Below are 12929 nucleotides of genomic sequence, written 5' to 3'. Positions count from 1 at the left end.
GTCCTGTCCTGCTATAGTCACACACTATGGCCTGTCCTGCTATAGTCACACAGTATGGCCTGTCCTGCTATAGTCACACAGTATGGCCTGTCCTGCTATAGTCACACACTATGGCCTGTCCTGCTATAGTCACACACTATGGCCTGTCCTGCTATTGTCACACACTATGGCCTGTCCTGCTATAGTCACACACTATGGCCTGTCCTGCTATAGTCACACACTATGGCCTGTCCTGCTATAGTCACACACTATGGCCTGTCCTGCTATAGTCACACACTATGGCCTGTCCTGCTATAGTCACACAGTATGACCTGTCCTGCTATAGTCACACACTATGGTCTGTCCTGTTATAGTCACACACTATGGTCTGTCCTGCTATAGTCACACACTATGGTCTGTCCTGCTATAGTCACACACTATGACCTGTCCTGCTATAGTCACACACTATGGCCTGTCCTGCTATAGTCACACACTATGGCCTGTCCTGCTATCGTCACACACTATGGCCTGTCCTGCTATAGTCACACACTATGACCTGTCCTGCTATAGTCACACACTATGACCTGTCCTGCTATAGTCACACACTATGGCCTGTCCTGCTATAGTCACACACTATGGCCTGTCCTGCTATAGTCACACAGTAGGGCCTGTCCTGCTATAGTCACACACTATGGCCTGTCCTGCTATAGTCACACACTATGGCCTGTCCTGCTATAGTCACACAGTATGACCTGTCCTGCTATAGTCACACACTATGGTCTGTCCTGTTATAGTCACACACTATGATCTGTCCTGCTATAGTCACACACTATGGTCTGTCCTGCTATAGTCACACACTATGACCTGTCCTGCTATAGTCACACACTATGTCCTGTCCTGCTATAGTCACACACTATGTCCTGTCCTGCTATAGTCACACACTATGTCCTGTCCTGCTATAGTCACACACTATAACCTGTCCTGCTATAGTCACACACTATGTCCTGTCCTGCTATAGTCACACAGTATGTCCTGTCCTGCTATAGTCACACACTATGACCTGTCCTGCTATAGTCACACACTATGTCCTGTCCTGCTATAGTCACACACTATGTCCTGTCCTGCTATAGTCACACACTATAACCTGTCCTGCTATAGTCACACACTATGTCCTGTCCTGCTATAGTCACACACTATGTCCTGTCCTGCTATAGTCACACACTATAACCTGTCCTGCTATAGTCACACACTATGTCCTGTCCTGCTATAGTCACACACTATGTCCTGTCCTGCTATAGTCACACACTATGTCCTGTCCTGCTATAGTCACACACTATGTCCTGTCCTGCTATAGTCACACACTATGTCCTGTCCTGCTATAGTCACACAGTATGTCCTGTCCTGCTATAGTCACACACTATGACCTGTCCTGCTATAGTCACACACTATGTCCTGTCCTGCTATAGTCACACAGTATGACCTGTCCTGCTATAGTCACACACTATGGCCTGTCCTGCTATTGTCACACACTATGGCCTGTCCTGCTATAGTCACACACTATGGCCTGTCCTGCTATAGTCACACAATATGGCCTGTCCTGCTATAGTCACACACTATGGCCTGTCCTGCTATAGTCACACACTATGGCCTGTCCTGCTATAGTCACACAGTATGACCTGTCCTGCTATAGTCACACACTATGGTCTGTCCTGTTATAGTCACACACTATGGTCTGTCCTGCTATAGTCACACACTATGGTCTGTCCTGCTATAGTCACACACTATGACCTGTCCTGCTATAGTCACACACTATGGCCTGTCCTGCTATAGTCACACACTATGACCTGTCCTGCTATAGTCACACGCTATGGCCTGTCCTGCTATAGTCACACACTATGGCCTGTCCTGCTATAGTCACACACTATGACCTGTCCTGCTATAGTCACACACTATGACCTGTCCTGCTATAGTCACACACTATGGCCTGTCCTGCTATAGTCACACACTATGGCCTGTCCTGCTATAGTCACACAGTAGGGCCTGTCCTGCTATAGTCACACACTATGGCCTGTCCTGCTATAGTCACACACTATGGCCTGTCCTGCTATAGTCACACAGTATGACATGTCCTGCTATAGTCACACACTATGGTCTGTCCTGTTATAGTCACACACTATGATCTGTCCTGCTATAGTCACACACTATGGTCTGTCCTGCTATAGTCACACACTATGACCTGTCCTGCTATAGTCACACACTATGTCCTGTCCTGCTATAGTCACACACTATGTCCTGTCCTGCTATAGTCACACACTATGTCCTGTCCTGCTATAGTCACACACTATAACCTGTCCTGCTATAGTCACACACTATGTCCTGTCCTGCTATAGTCACACAGTATGTCCTGTCCTGCTATAGTCACACACTATGACCTGTCCTGCTATAGTCACACACTATGTCCTGTCCTGCTATAGTCACACACTATGTCCTGTCCTGCTATAGTCACACACTATAACCTGTCCTGCTATAGTCACACACTATGTCCTGTCCTGCTATAGTCACACACTATGTCCTGTCCTGCTATAGTCACACACTATAACCTGTCCTGCTATAGTCACACACTATGTCCTGTCCTGCTATAGTCACACACTATGTCCTGTCCTGCTATAGTCACACACTATGTCCTGTCCTGCTATAGTCACACACTATGTCCTGTCCTGCTATAGTCACACAGTATGTCCTGTCCTGCTATAGTCACACACTATGACCTGTCCTGCTATAGTCACACACTATGTCCTGTCCTGCTATAGTCACACAGTATGACCTGTCCTGCTATAGTCACACACTATGGCCTGTCCTGCTATTGTCACACACTATGGCCTGTCCTGCTATAGTCACACACTATGGCCTGTCCTGCTATAGTCACACACTATGGCCTGTCCTGCTATAGTCACACACTATGGCCTGTCCTGCTATAGTCACACACTATGGCCTGTCCTGCTATAGTCACACAGTATGACCTGTCCTGCTATAGTCACACACTATGGTCTGTCCTGTTATAGTCACACACTATGGTCTGTCCTGCTATAGTCACACACTATGGTCTGTCCTGCTATAGTCACACACTATGACCTGTCCTGCTATAGTCACACACTATGGCCTGTCCTGCTATAGTCACACACTATGACCTGTCCTGCTATAGTCACACACTATGGCCTGTCCTGCTATAGTCACACACTATGGCCTGTCCTGCTATAGTCACACACTATGGCCTGTCCTGCTATAGTCACACACTAGGGCCTGTCCTGCTATAGTCACACACTATGGCCTGTCCTGCTATAGTCACACACTATGGCCTGTCCTGCTATAGTCACACAGTATGACCTGTCCTGCTATAGTCACACACTATGGTCTGTCCTGTTATAGTCACACACTATGATCTGTCCTGCTATAGTCACACACTATGGTCTGTCCTGCTATAGTCACACACTATGACCTGTCCTGCTATAGTCACACACTATGGCCTGTCCTGCCATAGTCACACACTATGACCTGTCCTGCTATAGTCACACACTATGACCTGTCCTGCTATAGTCACACAGTATGGCCTGTCCTGCTATAGTCACACAGTATGGCCTGTCCTGCTATAGTCACACACTATGGCCTGTCCTGCTATAGTCACACACTATGACCTGTCCTGCTATAGTCACACACTATGGCCTGTCCTGCTATAGTCACCCTGCTATAGTCACACACTATGACCTGTCCTGCTGTAGTCACACACTATGACCTGTCCTGCTATAGTCACACACTATGACCTGTCCAGCTATAGTCACACACTATGTCCTGTCCTGCTATAGTCACACACTATAACCTGTCCTGCTATAGTCACACACTATGTCCTGTCCTGCTATAGTCACACACTATGTCCTGTCCTGCTATAGTCACACACTATGTCCTGTCCTGCTATAGTCACACAGTATGTCCTGTCCTGCTATAGTCACACACTATGACCTGTCCTGCTATAGTCACACACTATGTCCTGTCCTGCTATAGTCACACAGTATGTCCTGTCCTGCTATAGTCACACAGTATGGCCTGTCCTGCTATAGTCACACACTATGACCTGTCCTGCTATAGTCACACACTATGGTCTGTCCTGCTATAGTCAGACAGTATGGTCTGTCCTGCTATAGTCACACACTATGGCCTGTCCTGCTATAGTCACACACTAGGACCTGTCCTGCTATAGTCACACACTATGGTCTGTCCTGCTATTGTCACACAGTATGGCAATTGTCTTTATATCTCCAGTACATACCATAATGCAGGTAATAGCAAGGGCAATAAATACCTAATAACATGCAATAACAGTATACATGATACACCTATGCTCTGGTGTATATACCTAGATTGGGCCAAGGATTAAAAAGTACATTATACTGTGAGAAACGTGTGATGAATTAAAAGGTTCTCAGTCCAAGTCCATCTCATTTCGTTACATATACCTTCCCCACTTTTTAAACTTGAGCCCCAGTCTCTTCTGCAGACACTACTGCAGGTTGTATGTTGTCCTCCGCATGTTGAACCAATTCCTGCTGGAGTGTGCACAGCTTCCAGCATTTACTTGTTGTCCCATGTTGTTCTCTTGTAACCACCAGCACCAGTCAGTTCCCCGAACCTCTGAAGGAAGTATTTGTCTCCTTCTCCAGTAGCTAGTCTGGGCCTTACTGTCTGAGTGACCTATCCACTGCCTGTCCTTGGTTGCCTGCTGCCCTGCCTGGCTGCGCCTCCACCTAACCCAATTCCTATCTGTCCTGGGGTTACTTATTTCCCCAGTCTGCGTCCGTTTATGGACTGACTACCGGCAGGATTCCTGCTGCTCCTTAACACCCCCAGGGACTACTGACAGTGACAGCACACAGTCCTCAATGTCTTGCTGTCTATGCTGCCTACCCTCCTCCTGTGTCTGACTGTCACTGATGCAGCCGTGCTGTAACTTATTCTGGCAGTCTGCACAGTTGGCTATGTAGCGATCTACATCCCTTGCTAAACCTAACCACATGAAATGCTGCCTGAGCCGGGCTCTTGTTCTTTGTTTTCCCCAGTGACTGGTACCTGCCCTATGGGCCTGAGCTAGGAACAGACCCCGATATTCGGGTGGGAGTACCAGCCTGTACTTATGATTTGGACTGGACACGGTATGCAGTAATCCATCCACCCAAACACATTCCTCTGGCATCCCTGTCTCATATGACCTATCTGCAATTGCCTGCATCCCATCTAGTTCTGGATCTAGTAACTGGGCTTCTTGCAGTCTAGACTTATCCTCCTCCCCTAGGACTAACACCCCCTCAGGATGGTCTTGGCTACTCACCCTCAGAGGTCCGGAGGTGGAGAAAATGGGTTGCTGGTACCCAGTTGTCACTGGTGTGTAGGGGTGAAAGTTCTTCCTTTGCCTGTTGCTGTGCATTTCACCAACAATAACATTGCAAGTGGCACTTACCCCCTTCGCCTCTGATGCATCATGGAGGTAATGTTTGTTTTTCCAATCATGGCTCCTGCCAACAACACCCGTGGTTGGGGATTGATCCAATTGACCTCTCTTTCTGTGACACTTCCAACGAAGATGCCCCCAATGTCCACATCGATGACACAGCTTCAAGACTTTTCCTAAGTGTCCTCGGTTGATGGGTTGCATTGGGTCTTTCTTCTGCCCCTTTTGTGGCTTTTCCTGGGACTGTGGCTTCCACTTGGCCACCTAATCCTGAAGGTTGGGTAAAATTTCAGGCAGCCCTGCTTTTACTGACCCAAGACCTTTTTTTCCAGATCCACCGACTGAGAACTTCCTGCAGCTCTTGGCAAAGCTGATGGTAGTCACAGCTTCCACTGAGCACTGCTGACTACCCTGTGGTGGGTTTGGTCTGCACGGTAGCTGCGATCTCAGGAATCTTTACTGGCTGCTCCTGAAAGAGTAGTGTCAGGTCTGAGAGCTCCAATGGCGTCTGCTCCTCAGGCAGTGAGGTGGTGTAGTAACTCACTAGCTGTATCTTGGAGTCGTCACAGGTAGTGGAAATTTCCCTTGCCCGGCATATTTCCTGGAGACCCTCCTGTTTTAGGTAGCTGTACCTGTTCATGGCTCATGATTCTTGTAAGTCCTCTGATTGGCTTTCTCTGGGTGCTGTTTCCCGTGTTGTGCTGCCCCTGCAAGGCTGTTGGACTGCAAACACTTGCGTCCTTTGTAGCCTCCCAGTTCTTGTGACACCGGACCGAGTGATCCCACTTCTACCACCAAATGTGAGGAAACCACGCTTCGCTGGGATGGTGGTTACCCTCTGTGGGATTCAATTCACTCGGCAGATCAGAATATATAAAAAATAAGTCTTTATTATGACAGCACAACACCATAAAATAGTCACATGTAACAGGGTAATTGGCAGCACATATCCTCCAACAGCCTCTTGCAGTCAGCATCCATAAATAGCAATAGAAGTAATCTGTATCCTTACCACTACCTCTTGCTAGACAGTCTTGTGTCCCCCAGCCTGGGGTACTGGCTCACACTGACCCTGTCCTGGTAGGGTTTCCTCTGGTGGCACAGCGATGCCCAGCTCAGTGTTTCCTGCTGATGTCTGAGTCACAGGATCCACCACAATAGACTCTCTTCCATTGAGACCTGCTCTCCTTATATACCTGACTGGCAGATCCCCTCTGGTGCCAAACAGTCTACTCAGGAGGTTGGGTCAGGATATTCCAAGGCTATGTCAGCCAGTATCCTGCTGTGGAGACCCATTGTACATCCTCTGGGAGTTCTAACCTAATTACCTACCAGATGACCTGATGACCTAGACTTATAACTTGGGCTTGAGAGAAGGGTTTTTGGGAGCCGCACCGGTCTGACAATAGTTTTTGTATGAATAGAAATCTGAATAAAGTCCTCTGAGAAATTGAAATTTATATTATAGAATTGCTTCAGATTAAGGTAACTGTGCATATAGAAAGATATCGTATCTTTTTAGGTGCACAATGTTTAGTTACCATTCAGTGGTGCTCCCATGAGTCAGAAGTATATTGAAGAAAATACCAAATAAGAGAAATGGAAAAAGAAGTAGACTCTTTTTTGGGAGCACTCTACCTCAGAGGAACTATAATATATCAATATCTTATACTGGTAAAATCATGATTTTAATAGATTCTGAATAAAATATGTAGAATTGTCGGAGTTCAAAAAAATACATGTGATTCAAGACTAGTATGCAAAAATATTTATATCAATTGAAGTAAATAATTAGCAAAAATCGCTATGATATAGTGTAAGCCGGAGAAGCTTAAAATTCTCAAAAAAGGAAGAAGGGGAAGTCGCCTTTTAGTCTCAGTAGTGTCCGTCAAATAAGTATATGACCCTCATTCATACTGCAAAAATCCCAAGTGGAAAAAATGGTTGCAGAGAATTAAATCATAGGTCATAAAGATCCAAGTACCTATCTGTGACCTAAGGTTAGGCAGCAAAATTTATTTGCAGTACCAGGATGTTCCAAGGTGGTCTCCCATACAAGTACTAGTCCGGCCCTCCACTGCTTAGCTTCCAAGATCGGAAGAGATTGGGCATCTCCAGTGGGGTATGACCGCAATTTCTTTAGCTGGCCCTTTCATTTGTCACCTTGATTTGGAAAAGGCATTGGTCATATTTTTAACCAGAAAAAGGGACGGACACGCATGTGCCAAACAGGCTCAAAAGGTGCAGATTGGATATAACAATTATATGGCAAGAAATTATCATGGCCATAAGAAACCAATCATGGTAAATCCTTTGTTATTTGTATTGAACTGTGCACCAGTCATTATTGAATAGATAATAAACTCATTCTTGGTTGTGCTGTCTAAATAAGACAAAAATACACATGATTATTCACCAAAAACGATCCCAAAATTGCTACAAAGGTTTCTTTATAGTTAATGGGTTATCATCTATATCTTTCTTACAACCAAAGATCCACCATTGGTATATATATCTCTGAGGTATACAAATGAAAGTAAATGTTACAGTGACAGGGTGTTCCAAAGTGGTCTCCCATCCAAGTACCAACCCTGTACATCACTATACAGCAGTCATGTTCAGATGCAATTATGCACCATTAGTGGGATACATCCGCAATTGTATGCTTATCACTGATTGGTATAATTACCTTCAATTAGTGAGTAACCAGGTAGCTCATCAATAATTTCTGCAATTAGTGAGTAACCAGGCAGCTCTACAGCCGCAATTGTATGCTTATAACTGATTGGTATAATTACCTTCAATTAGTGAGTAACCAGGTAGCTCATCAATAATTCCTGCAATTAGTGAGTAACCAGGTAGCTCACCAATAATTTCTGCAAAGATGGATTAGGTGCATTTGATACCTAGTATGCAGATTTAGACCAGGTGTTTCTCAACACAATTTATGGTTTCAAAAAAGCATATATTTTAACAGCAAATAATAAATGGATGAGTGAACCATCTATGTATACCTCTACAAAATATGCAGCTGGTATTAATGCCGCAGCCTGTAGCGTATTCTAAAAAGAGTGTGTGGTCAAAATACAGCAGGTGTTTAGCTTATAAGGCAAAGAGATCATCAGTCATTCTATAATGATCAAAAAAACATGGGTACAGCCTGACAGGCTTAATAATATATCAATTTGAAATAGTATTACCACTAAACAGGAATATGGCAGAGAACTATTTGCTAATCACCCTAGGTAAGATTACTGAATGTATAAACATGACAGATGCTGTTATATTTAAACCAGGTACTCTGGTGTTTCATACGATACCAAGCTGTAGAGTTTGATGTCCCCAAGTTTTCTGGTGCAGGTGATGAAGATATGAATAGCGGGATGGATGCGGCTAATCCCCGCTACTCCTGCCCAGAATCGGGCTCCAGCGGGTGGGGGGAGTGCCGCTATGTCCCGCTGTGTATACCCACAAATGAGATCCAGACGATAGGGGGTGATTCGGGCGAATGCCCGTCACTGTTGTGCCCGTGATTGAGCTCCGGCGAGTGGAAAGAGCCGCTGACTTCCGCGGCTTCTGTGGTTGCCTGGTGACAGGCTGTAATGATCCGGCTTCTAGGTCGCGTGTGCTCACAACGTGACCATGGTCCTGACGTACGTTTCGCTGATAGGCTTGATCACAGGACGTGAGTCGTCACTGTGGGTTTTAGTTTATAAAGGAGAGTCTGATTGCTGATAGGAGATTCAGATTTGATGGACAGTTCTCTAGATCTATCCAATTGATTCTTTTTCCCTATAGTGACGAAAGCTTTGATACTTAACATCTTTTTAAGGGAAATGCAATTGTGTTGCAGTTCCATTGTTAGATGTTGTTGCTGATGCGTTTAATGTGCTTATTGAAATCCCATGATTGGATATATAGTAGAAATATATACTTTACAGGAATTGAAAGTGGGAGAGTAATAATACATAAATAATTAATGGAGGAGAGGAGGGACAGTTGAAAGACTTTATTTTTATATATGTAGGGGATCTTTTATGTCCATTACATATGAGTTGTGCAGATAATGCTGGTATATTTCTGGTATACTAAAGATAGCATAATGCTAGTATACTAGAGATAGCAGACATGAGTGAAGATTGTGTAGTTGATAATAACCTAATTGGGGAAATTAAATAGAATGATTAAGAAATGATGAATGATGCAAGTGAAATAAGAGTGAAAAAGAGAACTGTGATAGATAATGAAAGAAAGTGATAATGGTGGAGATATAGAATATAGACGTGTAGACACAGTAGAGGGCAGATTATGAAAAAATATATATTAGGAGCCCAAGGTGAAAACTATATAGTGGTGACAGGTGTAAATATATCTAATATACAGCTGGGTAGACTTTCTAATTAAAAAGAAAGAAAGAAAGATTAAATCCATGAATTATATTCACAGAGAGTGAGCCTTCCAAGTGTAAAAATAATATAAATAAATGTGAAAATAAGAATTACTAGATGGTGAAAGGAGTTAATGAGTGGGTTGCCTTTATTAGGAAAAATGCCGGGACCTTACTGAAAATTAACCGGGCAAGTATAAATCCAAGACATTAGCCAGCAATCTAATTCAGAAAGGCCCCATAATTTATATTTTCATTCATGCCGGCGGGGTAGATGGATCCTATTTTGAAAATCCATTCACTCTCTTTTTGCAGCAGGACATTTGTAAGATTTCCTCCTCGTATGCCTAATTTAATCTTTTCCAGGCCAAAGACTTTTAATTCTTCCCATCTGTTGTTATGGTGAGTGTGAAAGTGGCGAGCGACTGATGTTAGTTGCTTCATTTTTGCTTTATCTGAAATAGCGTTACGTATTGATCCTATGTGTTCTAGGATCCGCTGTTTTAATGGACGAGTGGTCATGCCGATGTATTTCTGGTTACAACTACATTTGATGCAGTAGATGACGCCTTCCGTCTGACAGTTCATGTAGTCTGAAATTTTGTTTTTTTTTCCCAACCTTGTCCTCTATTTCCTTGGTTGGATCAATGAATTTACAGGCTTTACACTTCCGCAGGGGTATGTTCCAGTTATTATTGGTTTCGTATTTGGCAGTCTTTGGAAATGGCTCTGTACAAGTTGGTCTTTCAAATTTCTAGACCTACGCCAGCTCATAGAGACTTTAGGGCCTAGTTTGGCTGATAGAGTCGGGTCTACATGCAAGATGTGCCAGTGTTTTTGTATGGCATCATTAACTTTTCTCCATTCCTGACAGAAATTACCAACAAATCGGATGGTTGTGTTGGCTTTTGGTGGATTTGTAACTTTTTAAAGATTGTGTCCTCTCTGTTGGTAATTTTGGCGAATGTCATAGCTTTCTTCACTGAGGTGTTGCTATATCCCCTAGTTCGTAGTCTTTGGGCTAACTCCAAACTCTGTGTCTCAAATTTCTTGTTGTCTGAGCAGTTTCTGCGGAGACGGAGAAATTCCCCCTTAGGTATATTTTCTATGGTAGGGGGGAAATGGGAGCTGGTTTGATGTAGGAGTGTATTGGTTGCCGATATAGACTTGTTGCCACCATTCCCTCTGAGTATTTGTAAATCATGAGATCTAGGAATGGTAGTTCTAGCTGGCTGATGCTGTGGGTAAGGCGGATGTTCAGATCGTTTGTATTGAGATGTTCTATGAATTGATGTAGTAGCTGTAGATCGCCCTCCCATATCAGGAAGATGTCATCTATGTATCGATTCCACATAATGACATGTGATGTATATAGGTCATTACCGTCATTAAAGACAACCTCTTTTTCCCACCATCCAAGAAAAATGTTGGCATACGTGGGCGCACAGGCAGCCCCCATTGCAGTGCCCCTTGTTTGGAGAAAGAACTTGTCATTAAATGTAAAAAAGTTGTAATGTAGTACAAAATGAAGTAGTCGAATAAGGAAAAGGTGGAACTCGTCCATTCCTTCTGTGTGTAAAAAATATTACACTGCAGCTATTCCATCTTTATGGCCTATAGAAGTATATAGCGCCTCTACGTCTAGTGACACTAGATATTGATTATCCTCTAGTTTTATGTTGTGTAGTTTCCTCAGGATATCTGTCATGTCCTGAACGTATGAGGGGAGGTCTAAGACAAAGTGTCTTAAATGCAGGTCTAGAAAGATACTTGCCTTTTCTGTCAGTTCCCCTATGCCGGACACTATGGGTCTCCCAGGTGGAGTCTGAATGTTCTTGTGTACCTTCGGCAATAAGTAATATGTGGGAACTTTTGGATTTTGAGTATGTAGATAATCAAATTCCTATTTTGTAATTGTCCCTGCTGTGGAGACCCATTGTACATCCTCTGGGAGTTCTAACCTAATTACCTCCCAGATGACCTGATGACCTAGAGTTATAACTTGGGCTGGCAGCTAGCTATCTTACCAGTCACACAGTCATTGTTCTGAGTACATTACCAGCAACACCTATCACACCTCACACAATGGACTCACATATATGATACACATGTAATGGGCTAGCACAGCTGCCTGGCTCTCCTCCTGTCACACACTATGGTCTGTCCTGTTATAGTCACACAGTACGGCAATGGTCTTTATATCTCCAGTACATACCATATTGCAGGTAATAGCAAGGACAATAAATACCTAATAACATGAAATAACACATGATACACCTATGCTCTGGTGTATATACCTAGACTGGGCCAAGGATTAAAAAGTACATTATACTGTGAGAAACGAGTGATGAATGAAAAGGTTCTAAGTCCAAGTCCATCTCGTTTCGTTACAATTATTATGCCATGAACCTTGTACCCACCACCACCAGGGGTGCGAGGCATAGCACTGGGCCTCACCAGTCACTGCCCTCACTGCACGTTACTGGTGCAGAGAGAGTTAGGTGTGGGAGGGGTTTGTTCAAACTGAAATGTAAATTGCAGTGTGAGAATTAAGATGCCCAGCATGTGTGGGCTACATGCAGAAGCAGCCGGTATTTGCACTGCATGCAAAAAAACCCCCAAAAAACTAAATGTATTTACTCCCCTTGCATTGGGTTTATCCAGGTGCTCAGCTACTGCTCTTACTCTGTTCCTAAATCTGAACCAGACCCATAAGCACAGCAACCAGATGGTGAAGATTATCCCAACAGCCACTCAGCTCTCTCTCAGTAAGGGGGTGGGGGAGTTCCGCATGGGGCAGATCAGATCCAGTTTTAGGATTATTCCGTTGTGGATGGGAAATTCCTATGGACTACTTCAGGCAGGAATTGGGTATCTGCACACTCGATATATATTAACAATATTGTGAATATATGTGAACCATCATCACATCATCACTTATTGTACCCCTTTTCCCTTTATATCAGGCAATGCTTAATGTAATAAGGGGGTGCTGTCAATTACAGTGTGTAAACGGTCAAGTTGAGAGGAAAAGTAAGAGGGAAACTGTATGGTTGACGCACTGGA

The 12929-nt window shown here is 44.0% G+C and overlaps 1 protein-coding gene and 1 pseudogene across 2 annotated transcripts in view; one reads left to right on the top strand and one right to left on the bottom strand.

Moving 5' to 3' along the window:
- Positions 1–12929, top strand: part of LOC134929516 (protegrin-2-like) — a 70289-nt gene that overhangs the window by 50567 nt on the left and 6793 nt on the right. The gene's annotated exons all lie outside the window — the stretch shown is intronic.
- LOC134930748 (5S ribosomal RNA) lies at positions 7493–7612 on the bottom strand (annotated as a pseudogene).

This window comes from Pseudophryne corroboree, chromosome 5 (genome assembly GCF_028390025.1).
Source record: "Pseudophryne corroboree isolate aPseCor3 chromosome 5, aPseCor3.hap2, whole genome shotgun sequence".
NCBI lineage: Eukaryota > Metazoa > Chordata > Amphibia > Anura > Myobatrachidae > Pseudophryne > Pseudophryne corroboree.
Note: the sequence above shows the minus strand (reverse complement) of the source record. Positions and strands in the feature narration are given on the sequence as shown.